Genomic DNA, 18,918 nt, shown 5'->3' on the forward strand with positions numbered 1-18,918 from the left:
TTGCTTCTATCTTGTACTGCCCTTTGGGAGTGAGAACAAATCTAATCCATCTTCTAAATGACAGTCCTCCTAATGCTTGAAGACAGCTTTTGTATCTTTCCTCAGTCATCCACAAATTTGATAAGCATGCTTTCAGTGCCTTCCTTCAAATCATTTAATAAAATGAGTAACAGCATTTTAGAGTTAGAAAGATCCTTGGATATCAACTCAGCCAATCTTTTCATTTTTTATGACTGAGGAAAAAAAAACTTTGAAAAGTTAAGTGTCTTAGATAAGGTCACAGTGGATTTCATATAGCTTCTGGATATAACCTTGATTTCCTCATTCTTGGTCTAAAACTCTTTCCATGGTCAATCAATCAGTCAATCAATCTATAAGAATGATTGCTTCACACATATGTATATATACTATATATACACACATATACACACATAAAATATGTATACAATGCACACACTTATACATATATATTAACAAGTACACATCTTGATAAATATGCATTGTGTGTGCAATTGTAACATACCCAATTAAAACAGGTGTTCCAACAGTCAGTACAATTTTAAACTATTAAAACTTAAAGTCTTAGTGCAAGACTATTAAAGTCTTGAGATCACTGGGACACCTTGTATATGCAAATCAACTCAATTAGGAACTAAAAAGTAATTTGAATTTCAAATGCTAAGATTTTAACTGATTAAGTCCTACACTACCAAATAAGATATTTGTAAAGGCTTTAAGATAGTGCTTGGCACATAATAAACTCTTAATAAATGATGGTTCCCTTCCATTCCCTACACGAACTTTCATTCTTTCTCTTGCACCTTTTTGTAGCCTATTGCTTTTAAGTCAATATTTAGGTACCTTTAAAGTAAAATGTCACATAATCTGTTGCTTAGCCACCATTGGAGAGATGATGCGATGTCCCATATATTGATAAGGGAGATGGGGAGGTGATAAAAGGAAGGAGAGGAGGATTGAGAGAGTATGATGACAAAAATAAGTCAGTGAAAAATTTTCCCAACTTACTGATTTCCTTTTAATTTTGGGTACATTAGTTTTATTTGTATAAAACCTTTGTAAGGGTTAAAACTGGGGTTTTGACAAAATAAGAGAGCAGCTTTTAATATTTTAAGTTTTAACGAGAATATAGTAGAGTTGTAAATTAATATTATCCCTTTAAGTCAGAGATAGGAAAACTTCTAGCAGCTTTTAACAATTAACAATTTAGTTTAATTAAAATAGAGATGGTAAAATAATATATAGAGATAGTATACATACATACATATATATATATAAAAGAATATAGAGATAGTAAAAGAAAATATAGTAAAATGAGTATAGTAAAGGAAGGAAATATAGGAAAGAGGTAGAGAAAGAAATTTTCTAATGTCTAGACTAGTTATTCCATAACTGCCTATAGCTACTATCTAAAACTGTCTCTATCTACCTATCACTGCCTATAACTACTGCTATTAACAACCACCCTAAAAAAGTCTAACTCAATACAGCCCAATCAAAACCAACCCAATCAGTGTTCAATCCAACACCAATTAGGTCTGTCAAAGGAGACCAGCCACTTTCCAAAAAGTTCAAGGAAGGAAAAAAAACAACCCAACAGCCCAAACAAAAAGCTGAAAACCCCAAAGGGTTCAAGTTTGCCTTTATATTTTAGCAACTAAATGCCAACCACCAACTAAACACCAGCCCACACCACCAGCAATCGACCCCCAACAACCAATGCCCAGCAGCCAACTTTCCCACAACTGCCATCCCTGTCAGCAACTGACCCAACTATCAGCAACTGACAGGTCTTTTATCCCGGTCTTCTACCTCACTTCCTGTCTCTCTTGTTCCTCCTTCTTGTCTCTATGCTTCCTTCTTCCTGTTTCTATGGTCTCTACTTCCTGTCACTGTGGCCTGGTTAATCCCTACACATCTCTATGTTAAGAGGACCTCCAGGTCCCCCATTAAATTAAAAAAGAAATAAAGAATTCCTTTTCATACCTTTTAAATTTATTGTGTTCAAAAGTATTCATTTTATATCTCACAATGCTTTCTATCTCCTCTTTATTCATAAATTCTTCTTCTATCTATAAATCTGATAGGTAATATGTTCCCTGTTCTAATTTACTTATGCTATCTCTCTTTATGCCTAGGTCATGTATCCATTTAGATCTTTACAGTTTCTCAAATAGAGGTCTGTCAAATTTATTAGAACATGAGCCATTCTCCAAGTAACAACCAAAAGATATGAACTGATAGTTTTTGGATAAAGAAATCAAAGTTATATATAACTTTATGAAAAACCTACATCATTACTGATTAGAGGAATTCAAATCAAAATAATTCTAAGAAATCATCTTACACCTAGCAGATTGGCTGAAATGATAAAAGAGCAAAATGATAAATATTGGAGGCAATGAGAAAAAACAGGGACACAAATACAGTATTGGTGGAACTGTGAATAGATCTATTTTGGAGAGCAGTTGAATTATGCCCAAAGAATTATAATACTGTGTATACCTTTTGACCCATCAATACTACTATTATATTTACCTCCTAAAATGACAGAAAAAGGAAAAGAACCTACATGTTCTAAAATATTTATAGCAGCTCTCTTTGTGGTGGCAAAGAATCGGAAATTGAAGGGATGCTCAACAATTGGCAATGCCTAAACAAGTTGTGACAAATGATTGTGATGGGCCAGAAGAAATAATGAACAGGTTAATTTTGGAAAAAACCACAGAAAGACCTATGTGAATAATGAGCAGAACCAAGAGAATAACATATATAGCAAGAGAAACATTGTTTCAAGAATAACTTGTATATGTCCACCTCCAAAGAAAGAACTGATCAATAGAAATAAGTATAAAGTAGTTTTATATAGAAATAGACCTTTCTGTCAAATAATGCCTTCTCTAATGGGGAAGGGGAGGGAAAGAGGGAGCTAACTGGGTATTTAAATGTAACAAACAAATAAGATTAAATAAAAAAAAATCTTGTCAGACCTTTTCAGCATCAATTTGGTATGCATGTGAAATGTTAAGAATTTTTGGGATAACTGATATGGTCATACACAAATGATTATTTAAGATTTGCTTAAACATTCTCGATTATGGGATTATTTATGTTCACCATTTGAATGTTTGTCATTGTATGAAAGCAGCTAAACCTGTATACATGGAGTTCTACCTTATTTTGAAGTACAACCAGAAGAGATTTCACATCAGTCCCATGGCAAGGGGAAAACAGTCCCATGAGCTGACAAACCCTCATTTTCACAAACTCCTTTGTCATGCTGACTCATTCATGTTGCAGATGATCTATTTTCTCTTATTTTATCCACATAGAAAATGAAGAACAAACTGATCACTGCCTTCTGGTCAGAAGTCCTTTTAGCTCAGTTGGTTAGAACATGATAGAGATGAAGCCAAGGTTATGATTTTTATTCCTCCAATTGATAACTTCACATAAAAAAAAAACAAAAACAAAAACAAAGACTGGTTATCTTACACACAGAACATTCAAGTTAGACAAGATTTCAGAATCCGTCTAGTTCTACTCATCTAAGAATCTCTCCAAGTTAGTTAGTTAGCCAATAAGCATTTATTAAATGCCTACTGGTGCTAGACACTGTGGCAAGCACTGGGAATACGAGGAAAGTTGAGACAAGTTTCTTCACTCAAGGAGCTCATAAAGTAAAGGGGAGACAACATGAAAACAACTTGTACAACAAGACATAGAGGATAAATTGAAAATATAGAAGACAGAAGAAATTGGAAATAGTAACTTAGGGAAGGCAATCGAATTAAGGGAGATCAGGAAAGGTTCTGCGAAAGGTGGGATTGTAAATGGGATCTGAAGGAAGCTGGGGAAGCCAGGAAGTAAAGATGAGGATGGATAACATTCCAAGCTTTGGAGGCAGCCAGAGAAAATGCCCGGAATATTGAGATGGGGTAACTTGTTTGGAGCACATTGTGTGTGTGTGTGTGTGTGTGTGTGTGTGTGTGTGTGTGTGTGTGTGTGTGTGTGTCTGTGTCTGTGTCTGTGTGTGTGAGTGTGTGTGTCTGCGTGTCAGCAAACAAGTAGTCACCCTGCTTCTGATTAAAAACTTCTATTACCACCTGAAGAAGCCCATTCAATTATAAAGTTGAATTGTTAGAGAAAGTTTTTTCTTATGTCAGGCTGACTTTAGTGATTTCTACCTATTACCCCTTTTTCATTTTTTGAGGCTAGGTAGAATAAGCCTTATAACTCTATCTACTAATTCACATATTTCTAAGAATCATTTTTACTATAAATTATATTCAAATCATCTCATTGTATTAGGTTATTCTCTGTGTTGTCTCAGAGTTGAAACTATAATTCACATAATATGTTTAGCCTTTCAAATACATATTGGATGCCTGGATAACTGAGATTGAGAACATTCATGACCTAGTGACAATTAACTATTGTTATTGGAAACAAAAATAGCCTTAATTATGTATTTAGGGTGTGTCAATTATATAATCATTGCATTTTTTATTTTATTGTTTCCAAAATAATTTAGTCTAATTAATTACTAGTCATTTTATTGTTGATTCCATTGGAAATACTATTTTATTCAATTCTAGGTAATAAAGACTTCTAGGATGACTTGCTTAAAGTCTTTTCCAGTGACAGATTAAGTTCTTGCTCAGGGCTTGGAACAAACTTTGTCTACAGGAGTCCAAACATCTGGATGACAACTGAAGAATTCAATCAAATATTTGTGTTTACTCTTTATGATAACAAATTTTGAGATAATTGTGATATCAATATAATTGATCTTTTTTTGAATTTTATTGGGATATTTGGTATCTTGTGGAATGAACCTTTATCTTCTGTGCTTTCTACAATAACCTTTCACATTCCATTACAAGAAACTTCTAAGGAAGGTTGGGGTTCATTATATGCCATGTAATTTAGGGTTTTACTTTCAGTGGGTGCTCCAGAAGGTTGGTTGATGATCATTATGCAGAAATATGTTTTCATTAATGCAATAACATTTAACTTAGCAGCACTAAAAGTTTTCAGCTTTAGGCTTGAGAATTTGTTTTTCTAAGTCACAGATGCATTAATTTTCCTTGCTGGGGGTGGTGTGGTATGATACAGATGTTGTTTCTGCTAAAGAAGACATTGATCTTAACGGGGAAAGTAGAAACATTTGTATAAATTCAAAATGACTACATTCCATCCTTTATGCCTATCTGTGCAGTTATGCTCCCATGATTCTCTCCTTTTTCCATTTATTTCCCTTCCCTTCTGTTCCCTTCCCTTCCCTTCCCTCCCCTTCTCTTCCTTTTCTTTCCCTTCCCTTTCCCTTCTTTTCCTGTCTCTGTATCCTCATTTTGCTTAATCTCATGTGTGGGTATCGGTCTGTTCAATTTGCTTTGACAGGAAAATTGCTCTTATTGTGGGCTTCTTCACTCTCTTGCTGAGATAGGCATGTTATCACTTTGTGGAAGTTTATATTTAAAAATCTAACACATTTCTTATAACTTTCTTGATATTAATGATAGATGATATTTGTATAGTACTTACTAAGCACTATATATACTTATCTTATTTCTTCCTCACTTAATAACCCCGTGAGATGCAAAGGAATGAATATTGAATTTGGAATGGTAAGATCAAGGATCAGAGATGCGAAGTCTGAAACGCTGTAAGACCATCTAGTCAACCCTTTTGTTTTATAGATGAGGAAACTGAGATTTAGAGTGGTTAAGTTACTTGTCCAAGGACAGACAGGTAGCAAATAATAGACCTGAGACTGAATCCAATTATTTTGACTTGAAATTTTGATTTCTTGGAGATCACGCCGTTCTAAGATGCAAGGCCATGTAGCATCATTTATAGAATAGGATGTAACCCGAGAAGCTAGTTTCAAATCCTGGTTCTGCCTTTGTAATTTTTGGTAAGTCTTGCATCTCTATTTCTCCATCTATAAAATAAGAGAAGTTAGACTAAATATCCTCCAGGATCCCTTCAAACTCCAAATATATAATTCTATGATTTCCATTTTGTAGTTTCCCCAATTGAGATAATCAAGACTACGAGAAGTTAAATGATTTGTACCATTAGTAAATAATAGAACCTTGAATAGTTGAATCTTGGACTTTGAGTTCAAATCCAATGATCTTTCCATGGCACCAGAAAGAAGAAAGCTTCTAGGACATACTATAGAGTACTAGGAACAGCGAGAACAGGTACTGTTTCTTATCAACACTTTTTCCTTGGGTGAAGCATGACAGTGGAAATAGGGAGCTTGTCTTCATTAAGGAAAGGGCTAGACAAAATAAGAGAAAGGTAAATAAATATTGTGGCTGTGTGACAAGTAAAAATTCTGAGAGCTTGGGTTCTAGGTAAGAAAAATCAATTTATTTTAATTTAATTATTTTAAAATTAAATTAATTGTAATTTATTAGCAAATAAAAATAATTTATTAAATAAGAATAACTTAATAATTTAATAACCAATAAATTAATGGTCCATGATCTCTCTTGATCAAAGATAATTCATCCAGAGACCTGAATTTTTTAAATACAATTCTGAAAGCTCATTACTCAGTCCTTCCCTAAATAACCAAACAATGCTAATTGGTGAATACCTAGTGAAGAGGTGGGCTAACTTTTCCCCGCTTCTTCCTTGATCCCCTCAAAATGGTGGTTATGGGGGAAATTACATGCCTAACCACAGGATTCCAAAGTTCTTGCTTATCTAGATGAAGAAATCAAGTTAGATCTGGTTAAATTTGACTTCCATTGTTCATCGTAGTAGAGGAAATCAAGGACATGGCCATGCTGCCTGCAGACATGCTTGGTTGGAGTCACATTTGTTTACCAGAAAGGATGAATCTTAGATTCTCTATCTTAATTATTACAATTTTAGCAGCTGCCTTGGGCCAAGGAATGTGAGGGCATTCTCATGACTGTCAGGACAAAAGAATGAAGAAAAGACTTGAAAAATACAATGTTACAGAGCAACATAAGAAATCAAATGATACAGTATTAAGAATAAATCTCAGGCTGACTTCATCACAAGCCTCCATGAAGATGTTACTGAAGAGCCTGATGCACCATAAAATAGAAAGCAGAAGCATTCAATAGTTTAAATTGTAGTTTACTAAGCTAGTAGATGGTAACTACATGCTTAGTACCTCATCGGACAAGACAAAATAGACTTAAGCTAGACTTTAAATTGCCGAAGGTTTTAAATTTTGTGATTACAAGCCACAGTACTTCCTAATAATAAAAGTAATTAAATCTGGGAATAAATCAATAGAGAGAGGGAGAATATAGCAATACTATTCTTAGACACTTAAGTGTTTGGGAATTACACATGGTCTCATCAATATGGCCATTCCTTCCAATAGTTCTGATCTCAATTCATCCATACCTTTACATCCTCAAGGCTTATTGACCATGCCCTCCCATAAATCTTCTAAAGTATATGTGTCCAATATGCTGGAGGGCTATCTTTACATATCTAAGTATTTCATGAATATCTGTGCAACAGTTCAGCTATCTGTCTATTATCTTTCCATCTTGTTATGTGACTGGCTCCTCTGTGCCCCTTCCCCTGTACATACAGCTCCTTGATGATGTCTTTGGTCCTACTTCATGCTGATAAGTCACTGTTTGTAATATGCCTTATGCAATTCACATAATTCTCTTGAAAATTAAAATAGGAATTTTAATTATTTGGCTATCATTCTATTCTAAGACTTGTAGTTATATAGCACCACTAGAAGGATTTTGATGATGAAAAGATGACTTCTTATGTCAATGTGAAGCTTTGAATCAGTAAAAGGTCCACACAATTCCCCAGAAGTATTCAAGCCCACTCTCCTCCTTTTCAATTTAGGACCCAATTCACTGTACATCTGGAGTCTAGGACTCTTCCTGTTCTCATGATCCTACATAAAACCTAGGCAATAAAATCCCCATCAAGTCACATTCCCCATTTGGAGGTTAGACCATCTCTTGAATAGCTATAGATGTCATTGAAGATCCCAATGGTATGAAAATAGGAATTTCTGTAGGCTGCACCATCAATAAAGGTTCTCTTTCATTTAGAATTTAGAGCATTCTTTATGACTCTAGTGAGCACTCTTTTTTTTTTTTTTTAAACCCTTGTACTTCGGTGTATTGTCTCATAGGTGGAAGAGTGGTAAGGGTGGGCAATGGGGATCAAGTGACTTGCCCAGGGTCACATAGCTGGGAAGTGGCTGAGGCCGGGTTTGAACCTAGGACTTCCCGTCTCTAGGCCTGACTCTCACTCCACTGAGCTACCCAGCTGCCCCTCTAGTGAGCACTCTTGGTAAATATATTACTTGCTGTTTTTCCTTGTTTGTTATTGATAGTTGAAGAATCATAAAATGAAGTTAGCTTTGAACTGCTCCAGTCAAAGGAATTTGTAGGATCTATCTAATAGTATGAATACTTTCTTGGTGTAGATTCTTTAATGCTGTTTTGCATTACCAGGTTTTTTTGTTTTTTTGTTTTTGTAATCAGCAAACAATATACATGCGGGAGTCTTGGATGCTATAGTGTGTCTGTGAATATGTAGTTCTATAAAGAATTCTCTGAAAAATGTGGCCTCTTTATACATCATATTTTTATTGACACCCCTTATGCTTATATATACATTTTAAATTTAGAAATGTATTCTCTTTAATCCACAAGATTTATATAGCTTTATTTTAAAAACAAAAAAACAAAAACAAAAAAGACCAACCCCCCCCCCAAATACAATAAAATGATGAAAACATGACACCCTTTATGCAATGACTTCTATTAAAGGTTTTATTAAAGATGAGAAAGTAAGTAATGTGTTGGTAATTGCAAATGACCTTATGATTGCCTTTTTAATATTAATACCACTTGTGACCTTTTCTATTCATTAAGAATCTTCTTCTCTGAGATATTTTGAAAATGGTTCCCAGATAGCCTTAAATATCCATTATGGATTTTTAATTTGTATAATGAAGTGTTGGCATCTAAATGTGGTGGTTCCATTGTAATGGACCTCATTTTACAAATAAAAAAATGAAGTCAAAAGGGGTAAACTGACTTACCCAAGGTTATATTGCTAATAGGTAGTAGTCAGATAAGGTTTTCTGACAAGGAGATAAAAATGATGAAATCTTAAAGTTGAAAAGCGTCTAACCAACCTCCTACCCAAATCCTTCTTCAGAATCATTCACCTTCTGGTTGAACCTTTCTACTTGATTCTGAAAATGTAGCATATGGTCATCAACTGCATCTTTTGATTTCTAAAATAAGAAAAATCTTTGGTGGCATCCCTGAGGGGGAAAAACTTCTAATAGGCACATGATTCCTTCAGGATTAGGCAAATTAGTCCTTCGAGTTAACAATTATGACCTCTTCTAAGAACTGAGATTTTTCCAAATGCCTTGCATGCTAATTGGTCCATGACTCCCACAGTATCAAGTCTGTTGGTAAGTCATATCCTTAGGGTTTTTCCTTTCTCTAATTATTTCCCAGGAGAGGTTATCTTTCAGCTGATTATCTTAGAATTCTGACAACAAAACCTGAGACTTTCAAACATGAGTCCATAGGAAATAATTAAACCAATATGACCTTTATCAAGCTTTTTGCCCCCTCCCTTGAACCACTTGCCTACTTATTATTTAGCTGTTTTTGTCTTGCTAATCCTAAATCTTGTGTCACTCTACCCTACTCACCCCACTATTTCCTTTTTCAGCTCCTCCTCCCCAGATGCTGAAGAAAATTGTTAGGAGTTCCAAAACTTTGTTAATTGCATCCACTGTAAATTCATGTTATCTGCACTTAATGAGACACTCACCACAGCAGCAAAATTCTTCTATTTCTTTCTGACTCCCTATATTCTCTTCCTATGCTCCCCCAAATAGCACTTCTTAACAGTTTACTCTTCCTTTTTGTTGGTCTTTCACAGAGAGGAAATGAATGGAGTGAGATTTGGATACCCCACAAACTTTTAAATCATCGTTTTCATGATGTAATTATGGGCTGCGCATGGATACAGATATGTGACATAGAATCATATAATTTAGAGTGTGGAGGAACCTTAGAGGTCATCCGTGCTTTTCTTTTAACTTCTAATTAGCTATTCCCTAATGATCACAAGCTTTTATTCATTACTAATGGGTCTTCATGGTAGTGTATGTATAATATAATAAATTTTTCTGATCAGAGTGATTTTCCCAGAGTTCCTTTTGACCTTTCCCCTCATGCATCTCCTGAGCCAATGATTCCAGTGTCTTCTTCCTGTCTCCCACAGAACTCTTGGGTCAGTATGGCCTTAAAATCTAGTATAAATCTGTTTGGACTCCCTTTATTACTTTTTCCTTCATGCTTTTCTGGTCCCATTATTCATTCTCCTTGTCACTGGCAGCCGAATTGCCAACTCTCCTGCATTCCCATCCAGTTTGCCATTTCATAAGGCCATTCCATTGTTGAACAGTTTTAATTAAAAAATTATTTCTTATAATTGGCCTGAAATCTGTATCTTGTGAAAATAGGATTAACTCTCCTCTTGTCTCTTTTTAACTAATCAAATCAAGAACTTAAAGTACCCCTACTTACCATTAAGTAAGAGAGTTCAAAGTCACTTACTAGATAGAGTAAGCTCACACCTCCAAAGGCTACTGCCCCCCTCCCTGGGCAATGCTAGGCAAATTGAAAGATTGCCATTGGTTCCTGTGAAGAAGGGGGAATGACAAGGGAACGAAGTGACAGGTAGTGACATGGAAAAAAGAAGCACAAAAAAAAGAGACCAGCATGGTCTAGATTCATTCTCTTCTTGGCATATGGAGAGACTGGTTCTAGAGATTCTTTTCCTGGCTCGAAGGAGACTTTTCCCCTGGATCCTGCATTGGCTTGCTAGGTAAGTGGTAGAGATTCTTGCTTTGGCTTGGGAGGAGGCTGCATTGGTGGAACCCTTGCTGAAAACACCACCAGGACTTCTGGGTGAGGATTATCAAGAAACCCATGTGGAGAAAGAGTCTTGGAGAAGCCCTGCTGGGACTGAACCTGGCTTCTCAGGAGAAGGGTTGGTAGGCTTATTAGAATCTATCTCTTTATCTACATATTTCCACTTTCACTCTTTCCACCTCTTTGTAAATAAAGCTGCTAAAAGTCATTTGACTTAAGCTACAATATTTTGAAATCTATGATCACAATATTACTTTAGAATTCTCATATTTAGTTAAAAACTAGTCAAAACTAGTCAAAAGATTAGTCAATAAATATTTAATAAGTACCTAAGACATTCAATATTATGGGCTTATACAAATAAAAACAAAAAACAATTTAATCTCTGTCCTCAAGGAGGTTAGAATCTAATGGAGGGTGAGATATTAGACAACATATAAATAATTACAATACAATGTGAATCGTGATGAGGGCAAAGAAGAAGTCTAGCCTAAATATTGTAAGAAATTTAAGAAATCATATTATAGTAGATGAAATAGGGAAGGTTTCATGGAAGGATTGGTTCCTGAGTCTAATCCTTCAAAGAAAAGAAAATTTGTTGTAATTTGGTAAAAGTAGAGGGAGGACCAAGTTGCCCAGAGTGAGCAGAAGTGGAGAGTTCAGAGCAACAAAACATGTGGTTTGAAACTAAATTGGGAAAAGGGGATCAAAATGCTGCTTAGGGTGTACTGGGATAATGATGATAGCAAAACCTCTAAGATTCTGATTTTGTGACTGGCATTCTTTGGGTGTCCTCTAGTGTGCCAATGAGCTTTGTAATAAAGGACATATTTGATTGAATGCAATATTTCAGATATGGCTTCATGAACACTGAACACACAGAAAGATTTCTGATTTCTAGGGGCAGCTAGGTGGCTCAGAGCAATGGAAGCCAGACCTAGAGAGGGGGAGGTCCTAGATTAAAATCTAGCCTTAGGCACTTAGCTGAGTGACCTTGGAAAAGTCACTTATCCCACATTGCCTAACCCTTACTACTCTTTTGCCTTGAAACCAATACGCAGTAATGATTCTAAGATGGAAGGTAAGGGTTTAAAAAACAACAACTGAAAAAGACTTCTGATTTCCAGGGGTCTGGACACTTCTCCCATTAGCACAGCCTAAATCTTTAAAACTTTCTGAGAATGCAAACCATAGGGAGGATGTTAAGAAATCTGAATCTTCTATTGCATCTTCACTGAATTGTGGTTACATATTACAAAAAGGGCTAGAAAAACCCTGTTTTTTAAGGTATGTTGGCTAAAACACATCATAGTGGAGAACAAGTTTCTGAATGGTCACTCTGTTATCAATTTTAGACTCAGGAATTCATTAACTGTGTGATCCTGTGCAATTCACATAGTTGCTTTGTACCTCAGTTTCCTCATCTGCAAATTATGGATATTAATCATACATACTTCCTTTACAAGGTTTCTATGATTATCAAATGAAATAATGTGTAATGTATATATATATATATGTGTATATATATATATATATATAATGAATGCATGCAATGTGCTTAGCAAACCTTAAAAGCTCTATATAAATAAGAGCATATAAAATATTTAAATAATAGCATTTATATAGCACCTTAGGGTTTACGAAGCACTTCACAAATATTTTAGCCTTAAAACAACTCTGGGAGGTAGATGTTATCATCATCCCCTTTTTACAGATGAGGAAACCGAGGTGCACAGTTGTTAAGTGGCTTGTCCGGTAGTCACAAAGCTAGTAATTATCTAAGGCTAGATTTGAACTCAAGTCTTCCTGACTACAGTACTTTAATCCGCAATGCCACCTACCTACCTTTAACGTTAGCTATTATTTTCTTAGTTTTACAAAGGCCTGTTTACACAGGCTTTACTTTTTCTGATGTTAATCCCTTAAGAGGCAGAATGATAGAGGGGAATCTTGGAATCATGAAAATATGGGTTCAGATCATTCTTTCTGAGACTAACTCACAGGGCAAGACAGTTAACCTCGCAGGGACTTTTTTAAGACTGTTAAGATTAGTTGCTGATGTTCACCAATGTGTATCCACTTTTTGTTCACTATATCAATAAAACCACAGCTTCAGAGCTCAGCTACCAAAAAAATAAATAAATAAAAGGATCCCTTTAAGGCAACCAGATGAACCCAATTTAACATTTGATGCTTTTAAACAACCAGCAAAAAGTGAAGCAATTTGCCCTTCCAAACCTTTCTTAGCCCTTTGAAGAAAGAATTTTGTAACCATTTTCCCCTTCTTGGTAGACATTTGTTGAATATCACCAAACTCCATTTCATCCTTTGTGTCTCTCTTTGTCAGGGATGCCAAAGGGAAGGAGTTACGATGCTGTCAAAGGAAGTGTCTGGATTGTGGACAGGATAGAAGCTGTTGTGAGCCACCTTCTTTGGTCTCTCACAATGAACCAGTGCTTCTCTCTGCTCATGTTGCCACAGGTCAGTGAGCTTATCTACAACAGAGAACAAATGTTCAGTTCACGTTCTGTAAAGATGGTGACTTCCCCTTTGGTTAAAACCACTTATCTGAGTCTGTTGCCTGTCAAAACAATTGTAATAATTTTTATACCACAGAGGACCTTTTAAAATTTCCCCTTGGGGAAGTTGCCTTAGCAACAGTGAGTGACCACAGAGAAATTATTTGAGACAGACTATTGCAGACAAATAACTTCCTTGGTTTTTCCTTTAAAATTCAGCTCACATTCTGCACCTTGCTTTTGGGATTTTCTTCATCCCACTCTTGCCTCAGATGTTAATTGGCTGTGGGACCCAGGGTGAGTCATTTAACTTCCCTTAGCCTCAGTTTCCTTATCTACAAAATGGGGATAATAGTACCTACCTCATAGGATTGTTCTATCAAATGAGATAACATGTCTAAACCACTTTGCAAAACTTAAAATGCTATATGAATGTTAGCTACTATTGTCATTGTTACTCTGTATATATCAGCTTGGTGACTTTGTGACCCATCAATTAAAGAGCAGTAATTCCTTTACTTGTATGGAAGTTATAAAAGATAGTATGGTTTAGTGGATAGGGCGCTGGACATAGAGGCAGGAAGACCTAGGTTTGAATCTGCCTCAGATACATGCAGGCTCTGTGACCCTCAGTAGGTCTCTGGACTTAGTTTCTACAAATGCGAAATGACTCAGTTAGACTCAGTGATCTGTAAGCTCCTGGGCTGTTCTAATTCGATGATCTCATGAGCCTGTGGCTCTTGGTGACTGTGAGTAACCGGAATAATCTATAAAATTAAGGTGAGAATTATATTAAAGAAGAATTTCTTAGAATAAAGCACAACTTAGTCACCAAATAGAATTGCTCTAGGGACATGATGATGAACCCCAGGAAGAGATAATCTTTACCTCAGGACAGACCTCAAACAAAGCAGAGCATGAGAGAACATCTAGAAACAGCTGAAGGAGATTGAGCGTAGTATAGGGACACTGGTAGCAGTCAAATGAAGCCTTTGATTCCTCATAACACCCTGCTTTCCCCATCAAGAGAAACTCAAAACTAGCCTCAGCAAAGATGTAGGTTTTCATTCTGACATGATTTTACTTCAAAATTGAAATGTGAGGATTGTCTTAGTATGGGCACTCCCTTTCGTAGTCCAGATAATGACCCCTTTAAACTTAACAGATGAATTTTGAGAGTTGCTATGCTCAAAAAATTCATCACTCTTGGACAAGCTGGTCAGGGACCTCTCCAAATTTATTTAGTCTAGTGCTTAGATGATAGGCATATTATCTATCACTTGGCCCATATCTGAAGCCTCTCCGACATGGTGGAACCTGCCAGAGACTGGATTCCATTGGCATAGACTTTGAGAACCCAGGCCCATAGATAATCATGCCAGGAAAAAAAGCATCAGAGCAAGACTTTAGTGGAGCAATCAATTTTTAAAAATTTTCTTTAATTTTATAGGCAGCTCATATTTCATTGATACTTTTAAGTAAACCTTGAAGGTATCTAATTTGGGGCATCTTGACAAAAAAGTAGATGATTGCCACAGGCACTGCTCAATGATTTGTAAACTTCAACTCTCAATTCTGCTTGGTGCCTGCCATAGGATTTGGAAACAAATAGGATTAGATACAAGGGCTGTATTCTAGAGATCTCTAGAGGCCAATGAATAGGGCTGAATGAGAAATTAGATTTGAGTGCTGGACTTTTTCAGGACTTATCTCCCCCTTCACACATGGAACAGACACACAAGGGACTTCCGTGCTGTGAGAGTTATTCTCATAGTTATGAATCCATCTGCTACTCAAGGTTTCCCCTGCCTGATTTATGCAAAAGAATGGAATGGTCCAAATTAATCTGGCTCAGGAGTGTTCTTTTTTCCTGGTGTGTAAAATATGTTTTTTTAAAAAAATCAATCTGGAATCTTTGCAGAACCCTGTGTGTGCAATCAGAGCTAATCTTGTCTGCTCTTCTTTGTCAACGGCAGCCAGCAAGGATCATCATCAGCTCTTCCTGAAAAAAAAAAGGAAAAAAAGATTATGGAAGTGCTTGGCAACAGCTTTGCCCTTCACTCAGTTACCATTCAGACAGAATCAAAAGCAGACCAGGAACCAGACTGTATCTTCTGTCAAGACCCCAAGGACTAGTGCAGCCAGTGTTGAGTGTCATCTGCCTACCTTAGGCAATCCATCAGTATGGATTATGCCACCCAATGGAGCATAAGTAGCAAGGAATTGGAGGAAGAAGTTGAAAAACTCCTGACACAGTACAATGAACATTTTTATGATTCTTCATTTGGCTCCATCCACTACGAAGGAAGATGTATTAGGTCTATCAATCAATTGGATTATACATCCATCAGTGGCTGCATTTCAATTATAAAAATGTGTATCTAGATTACTCTTGACTGGGACCAAAAATAATAGCTGTTTGTAGCCAGAGGCAATAAAAAACTAACCATCCCTCAAATTACCCACATATTACCATTTCTGGGATGGTTGGTTGGTTGGAGTTAGACTCGGTGCAGGCTTAGTAGCAATCAATGGCATGGGCATGGGAGGAAGGAGGCAAAGAAAGATGAGAAACAGAAATGAAGAGGAACAGCAAAATGGGGAAAGAAGAACTTGGTGCCCAGAGATATCATTCTTCACTATGATTCTCTCACAATGCTTTCTTATGTAATTTGGGGAATAACTTTTGCCTCTCTGAGAATCCATGTCCCTTTTCCCAAATGGAGTTTAAACAAGACTGACTGTTTGCCTTGTTTTCAAAGATAGGATAAGCATGATTGAGAATATTGCCTTATTTTATTCTCCACTGAAGAAAATCTCACAAACAATTCCCGTTTTACAAAGAGTAAAAAAAAACCCCTAAAAGCAAGGGAATTAGTTCCAGGTCACACTGCAAGTCATTCAAAATACTGAGATAAGAATTTCTAACTCCATGACTTCCTTTTTGTTGTTTTCTTCACAGCATCTCATTACATTAAGTTATCTACGGTGACCACAGGCTTGTTTTTCAGATATAGGTACATGCCCTCCAACATCAAAAGCTGACTCTAAGCTTTTCACCCAAGGTTCTGAATAAATTGTTGAGGTTGGAAGAAAGCATTCACTTGTATTAAGAAGCAGAGGAAAGATAATTCTTTTGTGTATTTTGGGCAGGGTTACTAAACTAATACTTTTATTGCACATGGAGTGAAGGTAGAGAGGAATTGCCAGGGAAGAAAAAAGGGTGTGTTTAATTGAGCTTGGTGATTAATTGAGTTGAAAAATTAAATATTTTTTAAAACCCTTACCTTCTTAGATTCAATACTAAGTACCGATTCCAAAGCAGAAGAACAGTAAGGGCTAGGCAATTTGGGTTAAGTGATTTGCCAAGGGTCACACAGCTGGGAAGTGTCTGAGGGCAAATTTGAACCCAGCGTCTCCTGTCTTCAGGTTCGACACTATCCATTGAGCCATCTGGCTGCCCCAACTGAGGTGGATTGATTCAATTATTTGTTGAAGAGTATTTGAAAACTGTGTTTCCTTTCTTGCCATAGTTTATATAATAGAGATAATTATCTTTATTCATTAAGGTTGTTCCAGTGTCTGAGAGTTACCATTCTGAGCAGGACTATAAGAAGAAGCTAAAAAAGGTATATGAAATTTCATTGACCTTAGTGGGATATGCCTTGAAAGATGTTTGCTTTATTGTTGTTGATGTATAAATCCCTGACATTATTTACTGAAAAAAGATAGTTAATTGAGCATTTTATTTGAATTTTTCAAAAAAAGATTTTTTTTGTGAATTGCTATTATGAAATTATCTTCTCATGTCCAAAATGTTATGTTATTTGAACAGTTGTCAAAACCATTATTTGGGGGCTATTCTCTTTTTTCCATTAGCTAAGTGGGACAGTAGTTGCTGGATTCGGAGTCAGGAAGAGTCACCTTCCTGTGTTCAAGTCTGGCCTCAGATACTTACTAAGCTGTGTCACCCTTGAAAAGTTACTTAACTCTAGTTTGCCTCAGTTTCTCATATGTAAAATGGACTGGAGTAGGAAATGGAAAACTATTCCAGTATCTTCATCAAGAAAACCCCAAATGGGTCAGGAAGAGTTAGACATGATTGAAAGGACTAGACAACAATTCTCTTTTTTTTCTAGGAGGTTGGGCAATGGCTGTTGAGCTTGAAATAGAGCCTAAAGATATAAAGGAGTTTAAGAACATGGCAGTCAAGCAGGTCTGAGTGATAACCAGATCCAATGTGATAGTAAATGGTTGAAGTAGAGTTGAAGGTCGTTCTGAAGGATATTAAGGGACTATGAGACAAGGAGACTGTGAATGTTGAAGACACTAACCATGATAGTTGGGATATGGTGAAGAGAGGATTATGAACTAGATACTAACATTTTAGGAGGAGGGAGGAGATGAGTCCTTGAGGTTGGTAGAAGACAGTGAGGAGGATGGGGAGAGGGCAATATCCTTTTGAGAAAAAAAAATAATAGAGAAACTTATATAGGCGCTCTAATAAAAAAGAAATCAAGGAAAACATGTTTTGGAAATAAGTATTACAATTCTGAGAAATAATTTATTTCAGCACTTTTTTTTGATGACACTAATGAATCATAGCTCCCATGCTAGGTCAAGTGGATCATCCTTGGGTTAAAGAATTTAGAGTTGTTTAGCCTAGACAAAAGGAGGCTGGGTGCTAATTTAATTACTTTCTCTAAGTATATGAAAATCTTTTATGAAGAGGAAGCTAAGCAGTTTTTCATTATGTCCTTGGAGGACAAAACAAGGGGAGATGCACTTAAATGAAAAGAGGGGAAACGTAGGTTATATTAAAGGATACAAGGTAAGCTGTGTATAAGAATTAGATTGGATGAAATGAGTAGGTAGAATTCAGGGCTCTAGTTCATTGGAGGCTAAAAGAGAACCATTTGATCTTGTATTTTATATCTTAGTAATACTAGAGCTGAGAATTATAAACATAATGGGATCTAAAATATATTGAAACATCTTAAAGCAAAGCTGAGAAACATCCAGGCTTTTACCATCGCTCCATTTACACTTGACTCTGAAAGATGAACAGTTAGAGACCTTTGTGGTCACCATGTAGATTAGAATGACCAAAATGTGGAATTAATTCTAAAGGTCTTTAAAAGAATGCATACTCTTTGATCCAGCAATACTACAAGTAGGTTTGTACCCTAAAGATATAACAAAAAATATTTGTACAAAAATATTCATAGCCTTGCTCCTTGTGGTGGAAAAAATTGGAAAATGAAGGGTTGTCCCTCATTTGGGAAATGGCTGAACAAATTGTGGTATATGATGGTGATGGAATACTATTGTGCTATAAGGAATGATGAACTAGAGGATTTCTATATGAACTGGAAGAACCTCCAGGAACTGATGCAGAGTGAAATGAGCAGAAACAAGATAACTTACTCAGAAAGTGA

Source organism: Gracilinanus agilis, chromosome 1 (genome assembly GCF_016433145.1).
Source record: "Gracilinanus agilis isolate LMUSP501 chromosome 1, AgileGrace, whole genome shotgun sequence".
NCBI lineage: Eukaryota > Metazoa > Chordata > Mammalia > Didelphimorphia > Didelphidae > Gracilinanus > Gracilinanus agilis.